This window comes from Numida meleagris, chromosome 17 (genome assembly GCF_002078875.1).
Source record: "Numida meleagris isolate 19003 breed g44 Domestic line chromosome 17, NumMel1.0, whole genome shotgun sequence".
NCBI lineage: Eukaryota > Metazoa > Chordata > Aves > Galliformes > Numididae > Numida > Numida meleagris.
The window spans coordinates 6,515,891-6,530,831 of NC_034425.1; positions in this window are offsets into that span (position 1 = coordinate 6,515,891).

Here is a 14,941-nt window from a genome sequence, read left to right on the forward strand (position 1 = left end):
CGATGATGTGGTTTCCAGATTACACATGATTCCAAATTACTCCAATATAGTAACAATACCAACTTTTTCTTCACAGTTCCCTTGGAAATTCTCTCTTTTCACTTGTTTTAGCTGTCTGACTGCCAGACCTCAGACGCACAGAGAAAGCAAGGTGTATGCACAGAGTTGTTCACACTGGCTGGCATGTGGCAAGAAGGGCTCAATATGGGCATGAACTTAACTTTCCATGGGGTTCAGAGCATGGAGCTTCCCTCTCCTCATGCTCGCTAGCAGGTTTTGGAGACAGGACCATCTTCCAAGCAGCATCTTAGCTTGACAGAGCAACACTGAAGGAATTTCGAAAGCCTCCACCACTTCTCTTTCTCTTTTGCTCCCTCCTGCAGCTATTTTTGGCTTCACGGGCATTGCTGTTGCTGATTCTGGCCAACGCAGCTTCACAGAAGACTGTTTCCCTGCATATTTGCTGAGTGTAAACACAATCTTGCAAAACAGAGGACGTGTTTCCAGAAGGGCTGAAGAAGAGCAGAGAAAGGGAGAGTTGCTCAAAGTGTGTCTGCTGAGAGCCCTGTATTAAAAACAAAGCATTTCTCCAATACGAAATCTGGCTGCAAGATTTCCATGTCTCAGGCTACTGGAGCAGTTAATGAGTGAGGAAATAAATAATAGATGGAGAGAATAAGCCTTACAAAACAAATTGGTGTTTTATGCAGAAGTGAACTGCCGCATTTAGCGTCCTGCTTTTACACTTGTTATCTTGTAGGCAAATTGGAGGCACCTCTGTAGTAGCAGAACGTGTGAAGTGTCCCACATTCACATCTTGTGGCCAGCTGGAATTTTCTGAATGGTTCATGCAGGCTGTACAACACGGAGCTACCCTTTGCTCAGCAAACACCTCCCCTTCCCCTCGCGAGGGCAAAGTTTATTGTCCTTTTCTTGCCTTTGCAAGCACTTTCGGAGCCTGCTTAAAATTTAAAAATAAAACCCAGGCTCTGCAATGAAAACAGGTGTCCGCTCCTTAATTCCTCATCACATGGATTTTGCAGCAAGCGAAGGGACAATGAACACATGGGAAAATATACGGCTCTGATAGTGCATTGTTTCTTACATTTTTATATTGATAAACACTGACTCACCTTCAAAAACATAATCCAAAGACAATAAAGGGAAGTACAGAGGGATCTCATGGTCTTTGCTGACTTTGTTTTGTTTATGACCCCAAAACACTTTAGAAGAAATATCCATAAGCGTCTCCTACATCTGCAAACGATGGGCTGAAATATCAGCTCAGCCTCTGCTGCCAGGCATGGAGTGCTGCAGCATCGCAGTGACAGCAAATCACTTCAGCTTTGCACATACAGGCGATGTTTTGTAGTTAGGACTTCTTTCAGGGAATGAAAAAGTCCCATATTTTTCTCATTTGTCTTTTTCATTCCCATCAAACTCCACCTTTCATAACATTTGAAATGTTGGTAAAATGTATTTCCGATTCTTAAAGAGGACCACGCGTGAAATTAACTCCAAACGGAGCCTGCAATGCTCACAACTAATAAACATCAAAGGGAAACATTCTTCTTCTTGCCCTGCTTGCTGTAAAAGCACCAGAACTCCCACTTCAAAGTGGATTTGCTGTGCTGCATTAGGAACACGTCCTGAACACGGCGAGCCAGGGTTTGACGACATTAGGAACACCATGTAACCACATGTGGAAAACCAAAGATGAGCAGGTCTCCGGCCCCATGCCCTGATCTCTTTTGCAGGGCATCAGGAAGGATGCCCGGACCCATGGGGCCAGGGAGCTGAGCACATCTCGTGTCGCTGGTGCTCGCAGGTGTCCGGAAGCAGCAACGCACTGCTCCAGCACTGCTAGTCCTTCCTTGCAAAGCTCGTGCTTGGTGTGAGAGCTGCTCCCTGCTCCAGGACATCAGTGAGAATTTCTTGTTATTCTCAGTGAGGCCAGGATGTTACCCTCCTTGTCCCAGAGCTTACCAAAAATTCTTAGACGCTTTCTCATTGATGATGAAGGTACGTCTTTTCCCATAGGTGCTATTGGCTTGTGACATGGCGTTGTGCTGGGATTTAAACTGTCCCATTTAAAAACCTTCCGTGGAGTTTCTTTTCCCACGTCCCCAGGGGCTGAGGATCATAGAATCCTAGAATCGTAGAACCACAGAAGCCTAGAACTGTAGAACAATAGAATCAGAGGATGGGGAGGGACAAGCCCTGCGCTCCCCCACAGCTCGGTGCGCAGCTCCAGGAGGCGCTTGGTGCCACCAGCCCTGGGCAAAGCAGGTGGTGGGGATGGTGGGAGAGGGTCCTGCACAGCCAACGCCTTTCCTGCACCTGGAGGAGGATGCTGGACACCTCATCATTGTGTTCCTATGATCCTATGCCACGTGATCTTATGATAACTTCATCTGTCAGAGCAGAGCCCACCATCCCCTTTCAATAGCTGTTGATCTGTTGTTACGTTTACCTGCCCTTCCAAGAAAAGTAGGCACTTATTTTCCCTCGATTATCCTTTTATCAAACACAAACATCCTGCATCAGTTCCTCTACATCTGCCTTTTTTTTTTTTTTCCTGGTTACCACATAACAAAAATGTTTCTCTTATATTAATTTTGTTATTGAGGCAAAGTAAACCGTCGCTCCTCAGCACGCCGTACAAAAGCCAGAAGCGGCGTGACTCAATCGTGCAGGATTTTATTCAAACCATTTGTCCTGTGGTCGGAGCAGACTAAAGGCAGATCAGGTTGCCCTCGGAGCAAGGCTGGGACAGCGAGAGTGAGAGATGTTGGCACTTGCTGCTGAAACCACATGTGCTCATGTGACTGCGGCTTCCTCTGCTCTCCTTCTGGAAATCGCTCTCTGTGTGGGAGCACTTGCGTGGGGATGTTCAGTGGGCAGGAGGGGGGCATGGCCAGCCCCACTGTTCTGCTGTGGGGCTGCACCCTGCGTCATGCATCTCTCCAACAGGGCAGGAGTACATCAAAGGGTGGGGATGAGGACGCAAAATCTCATGGAGATCTGCAAAGAAACAAGAGATAAGCAGGGATTTTCCCTATGGAGATGTCTCCTTTGGAGCAGAGCTGTTGTAAAAGGACCCGGACATGCTGCAGCTGATTTCAGTGTCACCACTGTGCACTTAGTGTAGGTTGGGGTGAGGTGAGAAATGGTAAAAACAAATCCATCTGAAGTGTCTCAGGTCGCATGGTGCGGTTGGGATGATTTGGTGCTCTCCTCCCCTCCCTCCATGCCAGCACAGCTGGCTGCACCGACTGGACCAGGAACTGAGCTGGCTTAAAAAGAATCCAAAATAGCAATGGCTAAAGAACATTTGGTTTAATTTTAAGGAGCATCATTTCCCTGATCTGGCTCACAGAACGTGCCAGCACTAATGGAGCCAGAGCTGCAGGGCAGGGAGGGAACCAGCACGGGATCCCCAAGATCCAGTAATACTAATGTTTTATTACAAATCTACTTTAGGGCTTTAATAATTCTGAACAAAGTGTTTCTCCTTGACAGAACACTAGCAGTAGACAGCAAAGGGCTCTCTGGCTTACCAAAACATTGACACCAGACTCTAAAAAGAGAGAGAACAAAACCAAGCACACAGTGTCAAGCACTGCAGACTGTCAAGGATAGAAAGCCATGGTTTCTTTACATAAATACATATATATGTACAGGTATACATACATAGCACATAGGTAGCTGGATAGCTACACAGATGCAGAGTCCATGCCCTGCACTGTAGACTGACACAAAACTCTTCTCCTAAAGCATCACTCCAGCCACTTGCGTAAGCAATAACATTGCCCTATATTAAAAAAATATGTTGAAGGCTTTGATTAAGTGCTTTGCATTTCTGAATCTGCCTCTTAGATCCAGGTAATGGGGCTACAATCTGGGATGCATTCTGCTAATGCCAAAGCAACTCATTCCCCTAAATCCTCTGAGAAACAAAGCCCTGAAATCTTGTGGATTGTATATATGTTTTTTTTTTTTTACAGATTACAACTCTTGTGATCAGTTAATCCAAGAAATTACTCAGCTCTGACAGTTTAATAAATCAAAATATGATTGCTCTTCAAAGAATGCAAACTTGCATAAATTAATCTCTTCATCTGGGGATATAATGGCTTTTCACTAATTCAGTATGAAAATATTGCCATGTGTGAGTTCCATAAATCTGTCTCACCCTGTTCCTAGTTACTTTCCCCAGATCCTTTGAACTTTTACAAAAAGTTACTTAACCAAGAAAACACAGCTACCACATGTTGTAATTTCCTCTTTGGGGGCACTTGTTACCATCTTTACAAAGGATTTGCCAACTTTCCCAAAGATTTTTCTCTATTTGTGTATTTCTCGGTATCTGTTTAATTTCGTCCCAGATAGCACAGCTGTTTGTTATGCGTTTTCAGCACTTACACCCTGAAGGATGCAGTGGCACAAACTCAGGTATATTCACCATTTAGTAAAACAAATACATTTTCTAGATCTTTGAACTCTCCATTTTCCATGGCTTGCTGTCTGTTGATTTTCATCTCACCGACATTGGTGTCGGATTCAGGGTCAGGGAAGGAGAAGGAAGAAAAACCTTCCCAAAGGCAATAAATAAAGAAAAAAAGAAAAGAAAAAAGAATAAAGGTCATGGTGTGAAATTTACCTTTATGTTCTACTGCTCAAATGCTTCCCTTGTGAGCATGAGTGCTGCTCCTAACTTCAGAAGGGCTATTTTTGGAGCAGGTGAGTAGGACTTGACCTGGCTTCTGTTGACAAACACTGGAGCTCCTCGGGTGCCTCTCAGCTCACCTCATCATGAGTTTCGCTTGAGATGCACCCACAAATTCCATCTGCAGAGGCACAAATGGCTTCTCTGTTGTAACAGTTGGACTTGATAATCTTGGAGATCTCTTACAACCCAAACAATTCTCATAGAATTTTCGTAGAATCATCGAATCATTCAGGTTGGAAAAGACCTCTAGGATCACCAAGTTCAATCGTCCACCCCCACCATGCCCCCTAACCATGTCCCTCACTGCCACATCTCCACGGTTTTTGTCTCAGTAGGCACATGCCAAAATATATAAAGTGATGAGCAAAAGGCCACAAAGATCACTGCTCTCTCAAAGATGGAATCTTTGAGATGAAATAAGTGAAACAGAACACTATGAAGTAGTGCAGCCATCTAGAAGATACCTGGCCATGTCCTGCCATGAAAATGATTTGACACTGGTCATGGGAGATGGAAATACTGGCAATGTTGCCAAGGTCCTGATGTCCTTTGGATCTCTGAGGGATGCTGGGAGTGCTGGAGGAGTTGGAGTCATGCACTGCATAGATGTTCTCCCCTCCATTGCTCAGCAATGAACAGCTGAGGATGCTCCCCGGGTCACACTTACTTCTGCTCTTTCCAGCCCAGAAACTTCCCCAGTGTTGGACAGCCACCAGAGCCTGGCAGGCAGGCCACCAGCTGCCTTCCAGTAATCATTGTGTGCTCCTCAGCCTCACTGCTGGGTTCACCTCTACTCGCCCTCCACCACCACGTGCTGAGCTGAGTCATGGTGGGTTTCCCAATGCCGCTGCACCAAGACAGGGCACAAGGAGCCACACACCTACACACCAAATTGGCTCAATTACCCCATCTCTTCTGCAGCGCCCATTAACTTAAAGGATCTGAATAACTGTGCCTATTTCCAGACCTTGGGGGCATAGATGCTGCTACGAAGCAATGTGCTGATTCCCAAGAAAATACACAGTAATTCAGGAGAGCAAGCATGGATATTGACTCATGTTTTCGAAATGTTATTGGGGATTTGTTTTACTGTGTGCCCTTCTAAAAGTTTGTTTCTCTCCTGACTAATATGAGGATTGAATGAATAATTTTATTTGGCAAATATTGCTCATTTCTCCCATTGTTTTTCCTTTTGCTGAGTTGTTTTTTTTTTTCCAGTTCCCTTTTTTAAACCACAGATAAAATTAACTGAGTTTGAGTTTTGTTTTGCCTTTCACAGCTTATTTTTAAATGGAAATCTTGTCATCATTTCTCTCCCCTGAAGACAAAGATTGTGAGTAAGCCAGAGCTGATCTCCTTCAGAGCCGTGCCCCATGTTGTCAGAGCACCTATAACTCAGATCAGCCAGAAAGTGAATGTTTGAGCCTTCCTCTCAGCTTACTCTCAGAGAAATTTGTCTTTTCCATCATAGCCAAAGTGAATTTGATCTCAAAGTTGGTGTAATTCCAGCAGGGAATGTGAGCAGGGAAGTGAGAGCCTTGGGCGATGCGGGAGGAGCTGCCCCTGCCACATGATTCCCAATGTCCTCCTGTCCCATTGTATAATTAACTTCTTTTCATGGACCTACACTGCTCTTCCACCTCCCTTGTTCTTATTGACTGACTAACACCCTGGGGTTTTTCCTATCACCCAGTCAAGACTTATGGACATGATTTGTATTGAGTCAAATATTGCTCTTTAGGCTTTGGGTGGTAATTCCCAGTAAGCATAAGGAATCACAAGACATCTCCATATCCCACAGGACTGGCTATTCATCATAATCCTGGGCTCAGTCCTTGTGCTAGCGCTGCTCTTGGAGAAACACAATATGCTGTTGAAATCACAGCAGGACGCTTTTTCAAACACACGATTTTCTGGAAAGCCAGTATGAACAGGAAGGAGACAAAAATAAAAGGGAATCGGGGACAGAAATACCAATATAAGCTCAGCACCTTGACAAGTTGGGCCCATCCAAAGCAATATGCTAGCAGTGATCACTGCTATCCTTCTCTTTAATGATCCATTTGACTACAATTTGCAGAAGCAGACGCTGTAATACAATTAATCTTTGACAGTAAAGTACCTGCTGGGCTGCTGTCAGGATGGGAAAAATATGCCTTCTGGAAAGTGCTTTGTCTTACGAGATGTATTCTAATAACAGCACAAAGGGGAAAACCATTTGGAAGGGTATGCTACTTCTTGGTACTTCACGCTGGAACCCATGTTACTGTAGAAGTTATTATAGTAATAACAAGTAGAAATGTGTTCTCAAAATACACTACGGCACATTATTCAGGACAGCCTGTAAGCACAGCCTTAATGTTAAGCACATGCATGGATCACTCTGAAGTCAAACCAAAGACCTCTGCTGTGCACAGGGATGGATTGAAGTTAGCTGTTTTCCTGACTCAGGACTCGGCGCCGGCCCTTCAATAATATAAAGAAACAGCCACAAACTCTTGGGGAAAAAAAAATCCTAATCATATTAAATCAGTGGTAAATTCCCCTTCATTGTATTGCAGCCCAGGCTTCATCACTAGTTTGGGACAGAGCGGATTGCTGTGTTTGCTTTTAGAAACATTTCCGCACAAGCTGTGAAGCCAGCAGCATGCATGTGGTACTGCATTTGTACACTCCTTGCCTTTGCACAGCACCCATTTTGGAAGGGAGTCAGTCCATCCTTAATGTTTGGCTGTTTTACCCCTTCCACAGAGAAGTAAAGGTTGCTCCAGGCCCTTGTGAGATAATGGTTACAAACATTCCTGTTGTGCCCAGGGCCATTGCCCCCTGGTTATGGCTCTCACTCCCATAGACGCTTCCTGGTGCACTGATATGTGCACCTTGTTTTCATAGAATCATAGAATTATTTGAGTTGGAAGGAACATTTAAAGACCATCTGGTCCAAACCCCTGCAATGAGCAGAGACACACACAGCTCCATTGGGTGCTCAGAGCCCCATCCAGCCTGACCTGAGTGTCTCCAGGGATGGGGCACCACCACCTCTCTGGCAAAGAGATGCATTTCCTTTTATAGTGCAGAGGAGTGCTCCAGTCACCTAAGAGACCTCAGAATCTATTCTGGTTTAAATTAGTTATTCTTGGACAGAGCCACCAAAACGGCAGACTTCTTAGAGATGTCTTTATCCAGACTTTGAACAATGACAGGAATGATCCCTTATCTCTCACCACCTAAGTGGTGGACACAAGAATTGTATTTATTCATTTCATCATTGCATCATGTCACAGCCATAATTATGCCATAAAAGGGTAATGCTCTGTCTCCTTCTCTCTGGTTTCCAGAAGACAAAATCAGTTCTCAGTCACAGGCGTGTGACTGTTCCCTGGTTGCACCTTCTCATCCTGCTCCTGCATCTCTCTAACTTACAAAGCCAGAACTTTGGCCCAGGATCTCCCTGTGCAACAGGAACACGCATGAGCTCACATACTCTAACAATAATCCTAATTTTAAAGTTGAGGCACATAATTTGAGAATGATGCTCTCAGCTGTTGCAACTCAGGATGGGGTCATTCAGAAGACTTACAAAGTGGAATAGTAACCAATGCAAAACATTTTAAGAAACCCTTTGCATGGAGTTTTTCGGCCCAAATCTCCTGATATTCGAGTCAGCACAACACATTTGATCTTTCATCTGGTTCAGCTTCCATCATCCTGAACTCAGGGGAAAAAAATGTGGGTCTCTGGAAAGGTTTCCCTGCACCGCAGCTTTGTGAATTACATCCCCTGGCACACAGCGATCCCTTGCATGGACAGTGGTGCCACCAGGAGAGCTGCTCTGATGGGTGCAGCAGCCAGCAGGCCAACTTCTGTAATAAATACCGAAAACAAAGTAATAACATCCACGGATCCACTCCACAAACTTATCTGAAGCTTTGACACTATATATGACTTAAAACTTCTCATTACAGAAGACTTTTAACCTTGAGATAGGGATGCAAAGTAGACAGAAAGCGTCTCAGCAGTAGATTGCCTGCTTTTTGTTTTTTATTTTTAATCATAGGTACTTTTGTAATACTTCCCCAAGAGGTGATGCAAGCTGACCCTGACCCATACCTCCGTGTCTGCCAAGATCACAGCTCAGAATGTGTTCCTGCTTCATCAGGAAATATATTGTGCAATAATGCACGCTGTTAATTAAGGTGAACAAAAATGCAATTCTCATCCCTTCCATCTCTTCAAGATAGTGGCTCATTACAAGAACTTATTCATGCGAATGTCAAGCATGAAGTGGCCTTCCTTCCTTTAGTGCAACTTGCTGAGACCCTTGAAGGAATTTTAGGAAAGCAAACCTGCACTGACAGAGGCAGAGAGCTGCCAAGTTATTATTACAGCATTTTGCTATTATTTAATAGGAAGCATCCCAGACATCTTAACAAACAGGAGTCCCTTGCGGCTATTTTGCGCAGCATTTCTTGGATTCTGTGACTCAGCACTTTATCGACACAGCAATGCTATCAAGAACACAGCTCCAAGAGGCACGGCTGCAGCAGGTGGGAGGTGCTGGGTGTGCTGGTCACGACTGTGCCAGGAGCCCCTTGGGATTGTCCTTCTCAACATGGAATTGCCCATCCCACTGCCCAAGCAGAAGATGCTGCATCAGGGCGAGGAAGATAACATCTCTCCCAGGGATGATTTCAGGCGTGCTAATGCATTCCCCAACCTCCTCATGGTGGCCATATGAGGGATGAAAACTGGTTTCACACCAGCATTTGCTGACAGCAAAATATAATGAAAAACATTTATATGAAACAATGTAGACCGCATAATAATTGGCATTTTATGTAACCATCCCAAAGATCATAAGATTTCAATTTAGCATAGCTAATCACGGCATCGATTGTGCACCCCTGGAGCCATGCATCACTGGGAGCGAGCCAGGCTGTGCTGCTGTCCAGGGATGTACAGCCTCCTCCTGTCAAAGCCACCGAAGCAGAAGAGATGCCGAGTGCAGGAAGCCCAGTGGTGGTGGCAGCGAAGCAGGTCATTCAGCAGAGTCCCTAGAAAAGGGAAAAGGAAGTACATTTCAGCCCACTGCGTTGAGCTGGCCACCAGTTGGTAGCTGTTGGGAATCCTGAAAATGTCTTTAATATTCTTAAAGGGTTCACAGGCCCTGGGAAGTTTGGACTTTACAATGCGGGTAAAGGCACATGCAAGAGGCTATGGAGGACACGGACAGCTGGACACTGTGGCTGTTTCTCCACCCAATCTTTCCATGGTTCTGCGCATGATGGCATCCCAGTGGTCAGTCCAAGCTTGACAGAGATGTTTCTCCCACTGCAGTGAGCAGATGCTCTGAAAGTGAGAGCTGAGCAGTTCCTGTTCCAATGCTGAATCTGTTTTTTCAGAAATACAGGTGTTTGAAGACATCCAACTTGTACTCTTGTTGATTTGCCAGAAGGGCAAGCTCTGAACTTCAAGAGCTGTCAGGTGGGATATTAGGAAAAATCTCCTTTCAGAAAGAGAGGTGATACACTGACACAGGCTGCCCAGGAAGTGGGGGAGTCACTGTCCCTGGAAGTGTTCCAGAACCGTGGGGATGTGGCACTGAGGGATGAGGTCAGTGGGCATGGTGGGATTGGTTAGGATTGGAGTTGGTGATTCTGGAGGTCTTCTCCAACCTGATCGTATGATTCCATGCGCATCATGGGTGGGGAGAGGCAGCAGGGATACTTCTGCTGCCTGCTGCAGGATGGGGAAGGTGATGCATCATCCTCAGTGACCAGGGGGCTTTCCCCAGGCACCAGCTCCCACAGCACCCTGCAATCCTGGACATTCTGCTCCACATCCCAGGACCAGAAACAAAAGTGATGCTTCTGGAGGTGCCAGGTGGCTGCATTGCTCCAAGGGAACAGAGCACCTACAATGCCCCCCCAAGAAATCTCTGTAGAGCTGAAACATCCCGCGCTGCATTTTGCTTCCCTCCTCTCCTCCCCCTGCTCTGGTCCAGCCCAGGAAGGTCAGGTGTAAAAACACCGTCAGTCACGCAAGAGAAGCATTAAAAACCCACAAAAGCAGCAGTGCCAGGAGAGGTGCTGGGGCAGCTTCTTGAGCAGCCACGAGCACCACAAGAAGTAGGTCCAAGGTAACTGGAGTGAAAAACAAACCACGTCCCGTCCCACTCTGGGGTTGTTGTTTTCTGGGCTGAGGTTACTCAGGAAGTTTGCAGCAGGATACGCCGCTGACCTCTGCTCACAGCCATAGCGTTAACGCTTCGCTTACCTTTTCTCCCACAATAAGCTGAGTGCTTCCTCCCTGGGAGTGTGGCTGGGAGCAGGCTTCCTGTGTTGGGGACTTGCTGGGGCTGGGAGCAATGGGCACATCCCATGGCCATGTCCTCAGGGTTGAGCATGGGCAGCCTGAGGGCTGGGTGCAGGAGAGCAGAGGAGGGCAACGAGGGGTGGGATGCACAAGGACTTCGGTTAAGCCAGGTGTTGCAGAGCTGCACACAGGGAACATGACAGCCAGGAAAAAGAAATGCTACAAACACAAGGAGGAAAATATCTACTTATTGTTGCTGGGTACCAGAATGGAGGATGCCCACCACCACCACGCCCCAGGAGAGCCCCAGATGGTGGACTCTGCCCCACCACATATGCAAGATCCTGAGGTTAAGAAAACATGTTGCTTTTGTCCAAACAAACCGGAAAATAACTGTGGGAACAAGATGCATCGTGATCTGCTCACTTATCTGTGCTTCAGGGGAGGAAAGGCAGGACTAAGTAAGGAGAACAACACTAACGCGTCTGTTTTCTGTAATTTGAAAACAAAATTAAAATCATTTTCAGTTGAAAAACAGATGACATTCAGGGTCTATACTTTGGAATAAACATGGGTGGAAATTGCCTCCTCCCCACGCATTGCTGACACTTTGAGACTGGAGCAGAGCTGGGCAATACCCCTACCCCCCTCTGCTGCAACACCTGCCCTTACTGCCCTGTCCAGAGCTGCAGATTGCAAGAAGGAGCAGGACAGGCCCAGTGCTCAGGCTCCTAGGGCTCCTATATCTTGTTTTAGTTGTATTTTTTAGCAGGGGTGCTAGATGAAGCCGCAACAATGGCTCGAAAACAGGCTTTGGAAAGAGCGACTCACTTGCTGAGCCATTGAGGATGTTGTTTATATGTTAGATCCTGTTTTCTTCCTCGAGCAAAGTGCTTCTCCTCCCAGGTGCATCTCCCACAGCTTCCTGGCCATGGGTTCTCGCCCACCCTCATGCAGCCAAACCCTTGCAGGTCAGCCTGCAGCAGGAGGGAGCTGCACTGCAACAAATAATTGATAACCCCCCAGCAAAGGCCACAGGGTGAATGCAAGGCCTGGGTTAAGTGCAGTGCATCTGTGGTTTCCGTGGGTTTTGGGGTCACTGTGATGCTGCTGTGGTGCTCCTGGCACCCTTTGGCGTCACTCAGGACCTATGGGGCAGCAAACCCAAATGTTGGAGGAGGAAGATGTCCCTGGAGAGATAGGACAATGCCAGCACCGTGAGACCCTCCAAGGGCCACCCCAGCCTGTGCAGAGCCAGTGCTAGGCATGCACAGGGACTCCTCATGCTGCAGCACAATGTTGCACAGCAAGAAATGCCGACAGCACTTCCACATGACCCCAGCACAGATAATGGGACCCAGTCTCCCAACATCAACATCACGTCCAGTGCTTTGTGCAAGGACATAGAGTCACATACAAGGACACTAACTTCAACAAAATAATTGATATTTTTAATTCTACCCCAAGGGAGAGCAGCAGTGAACCCGGGGAGGCTGCAAGGGTGGCACAGCCATACCATGCACAAGTGCTTTGCAGTGCCCAGTGCCACCAAACTGAACCCGAGGGGACCCCTGGGGACCCTCACGTCCCTCCCTGACCTCAGTGTCCCCCCCCTCAGCCCAAGGACACTGCCTGGGCTGACACGTCCCCTCGCCTGGGGACGGGGGCTGGGAACCAGGACATGGGCTGGGGCGCAGCAGCTGCCAACATGGGAATGTTTGAACAAGAAGCGAAACCTCATTTAAACAAATAAATAAACAAGCTGACATCCTCTGGGCCTGGGTTTATTATCATAAAAACAGCGCACGCAGCTTGTGGGAGGAAAATACATCGTGTATTTTCACATCTCCCGTTTCCTCCTAGACCGTCGCAAGAATTTCCTCCAAGTCCATCGCTTCCTTCTGACATTTTCGAGCTCAGAAGCTCGTATCGGAGTGCAGTGCCCTCTCCTTGCTGAGTGATGCAGCAAGGCGAGGTCCACAAGGATGCCTCTCCACCAGGGTGCTGTGCATGGCTGTCCGAAGCGTGGGATGCAAGACAGAGACCAGGCAGAGCCAGGGATGGGAGCTGAGCAGGACCCAGCCTGCTGCTTCCCCTTTCCCAGTGCCATAACATTCCCATAGAGCTGAACAGAGTGGGGCTGAGGGGTCCTTTCAGGAGCCAGTCCCCATGAGTGTCCTTTCCAGCCAGCCTTCTCCTGTTGATTCCCAGGTGATTTTCAAGCATGTCCTCAATTCTGAGAAAATAAAATGCAGCTGGGGCCCATCAGGGTGGAGTCAATCACTGAGTGCTCTGCAGTCACCAAATCAGTGCAAAGCCATTGTTTGCAAATGGGTAAACTGAGGCACGGAGCAAGCAGCCTCCTTAACCACCCCCAGCTCCATACACACCAGGAGCCTTTGTCATTAATTTCTACCACCTCTTTCCCAAAGTGGCTGTGAGGATGTCCTCGTTTGCCATTTTCTCATTAACAAACACCAAAGCCATACACAAGCCAAATGTCCCCATGCCCCCAGCAGTGGGGACCATGCCAGTGCTTTCCTCATGTCCCAGCCTCCGTGCCAGAGCAACCTTTAATTGCTCGCAGTCCATTGTGAATGAGCTTGAGAAGTTTATGCCAAATCTAAGATTAGAGTAAACAGGTTGTGGAGATGGGAGCTGGGATATCCTGGAAAACCCCAGCTGCCCTGAAAAGGAAAAATATATTGAAAAAAGTTACAAGCGCATACCAGAGAGCTTTACATTGAGGTGAAGTGGCCCTGACTCTTGCTCCTCTCTGTGTTTCCCCAGGTTGGGGATAATTCAGGCACCTTTGCCCCAAAGTGGTGACCTCCAGCTGCCACCTCGGGGCTGTGTCCCCAGGGCAACACCATCCCCATCCCTGAGCCTGAGAGAGACCCAGCGGCCGTATCACAGGGGAAAAAAATAAAGTCACCTTGGGAAGAGAATGCTTCCCATTTTTTGGCTCTCAGAGGTGTCAAAGGAAGCAATCTGACGTCGAAGGGCCGGAAAAAAACAGCTTCTTGGCTGATGTCGCTCATGTACAGCGAGGTCACTTCGAAAGCTATCAGCGGCTTAAAAATAAATGCAGAGTGGAGGCTGCCATTCAGCGATATCCTGTATCCGAAAGCTGCGAGGGGTGTAAGCAGGAAGAAACTGGGATGACCTTCCCTCCCCCTCCCCCAGTAGCATACTTATTTTCCTCTTTCACAATCCTGGCAGTAAACCACTGAAATTTCTGCGCTCAGTGATTTTGTTTCATTAGAACCAGCCCAGGGCATGGATGGGCAGCAGTGGGGGCTGGGCTGGGTGCTGGGTTCCCCCGAAATTTGGTTTGTGGTGCTGGCTGGTAGCAGGGCAGGGGCAGTGGTGGGGGTGGAGGGCAGCAAGGCAGTTATCCAGCCACAGTGAGGATGATGGTGATGATGAGGATGATGGTGATGATGACAGTGGTGGTGATGATGACAGCAATGATGATTACAAGCTCAAAGCAGTCAGTAATTTGGAGACATGTACAGGGAGAAAAGAAAATCCTTTGTGCAATTTGTCTGTTTTTCCATAATTGATTCTCCAGCACTAGCCCCTCACTACCTTCCCAGCACATCTCGTCCATGCAGGAGTCTCTGGAGTTGCATGGACGGTGAGAACAAGCACATGGGCTGTGCAGCTGCTGGCAGTGACACAAGAGATGCTCATTTTCACAAACAGCTCGGTGCTAGGAAATGCTGTGACATTTGCAGATCCGGCCCTGCTCGCTCCTGCTCCTTGGACTTCACCTTTGTCTCAACTCCTGACCTCCCCCTGGGCCCTTTGACCTTTGAGGTGAAGGCAGCTCTAAGTGAGGGAGCTGGACCACACAGGAGCCTTTGGGGCAGGAGACCCCCAGACCTCAGG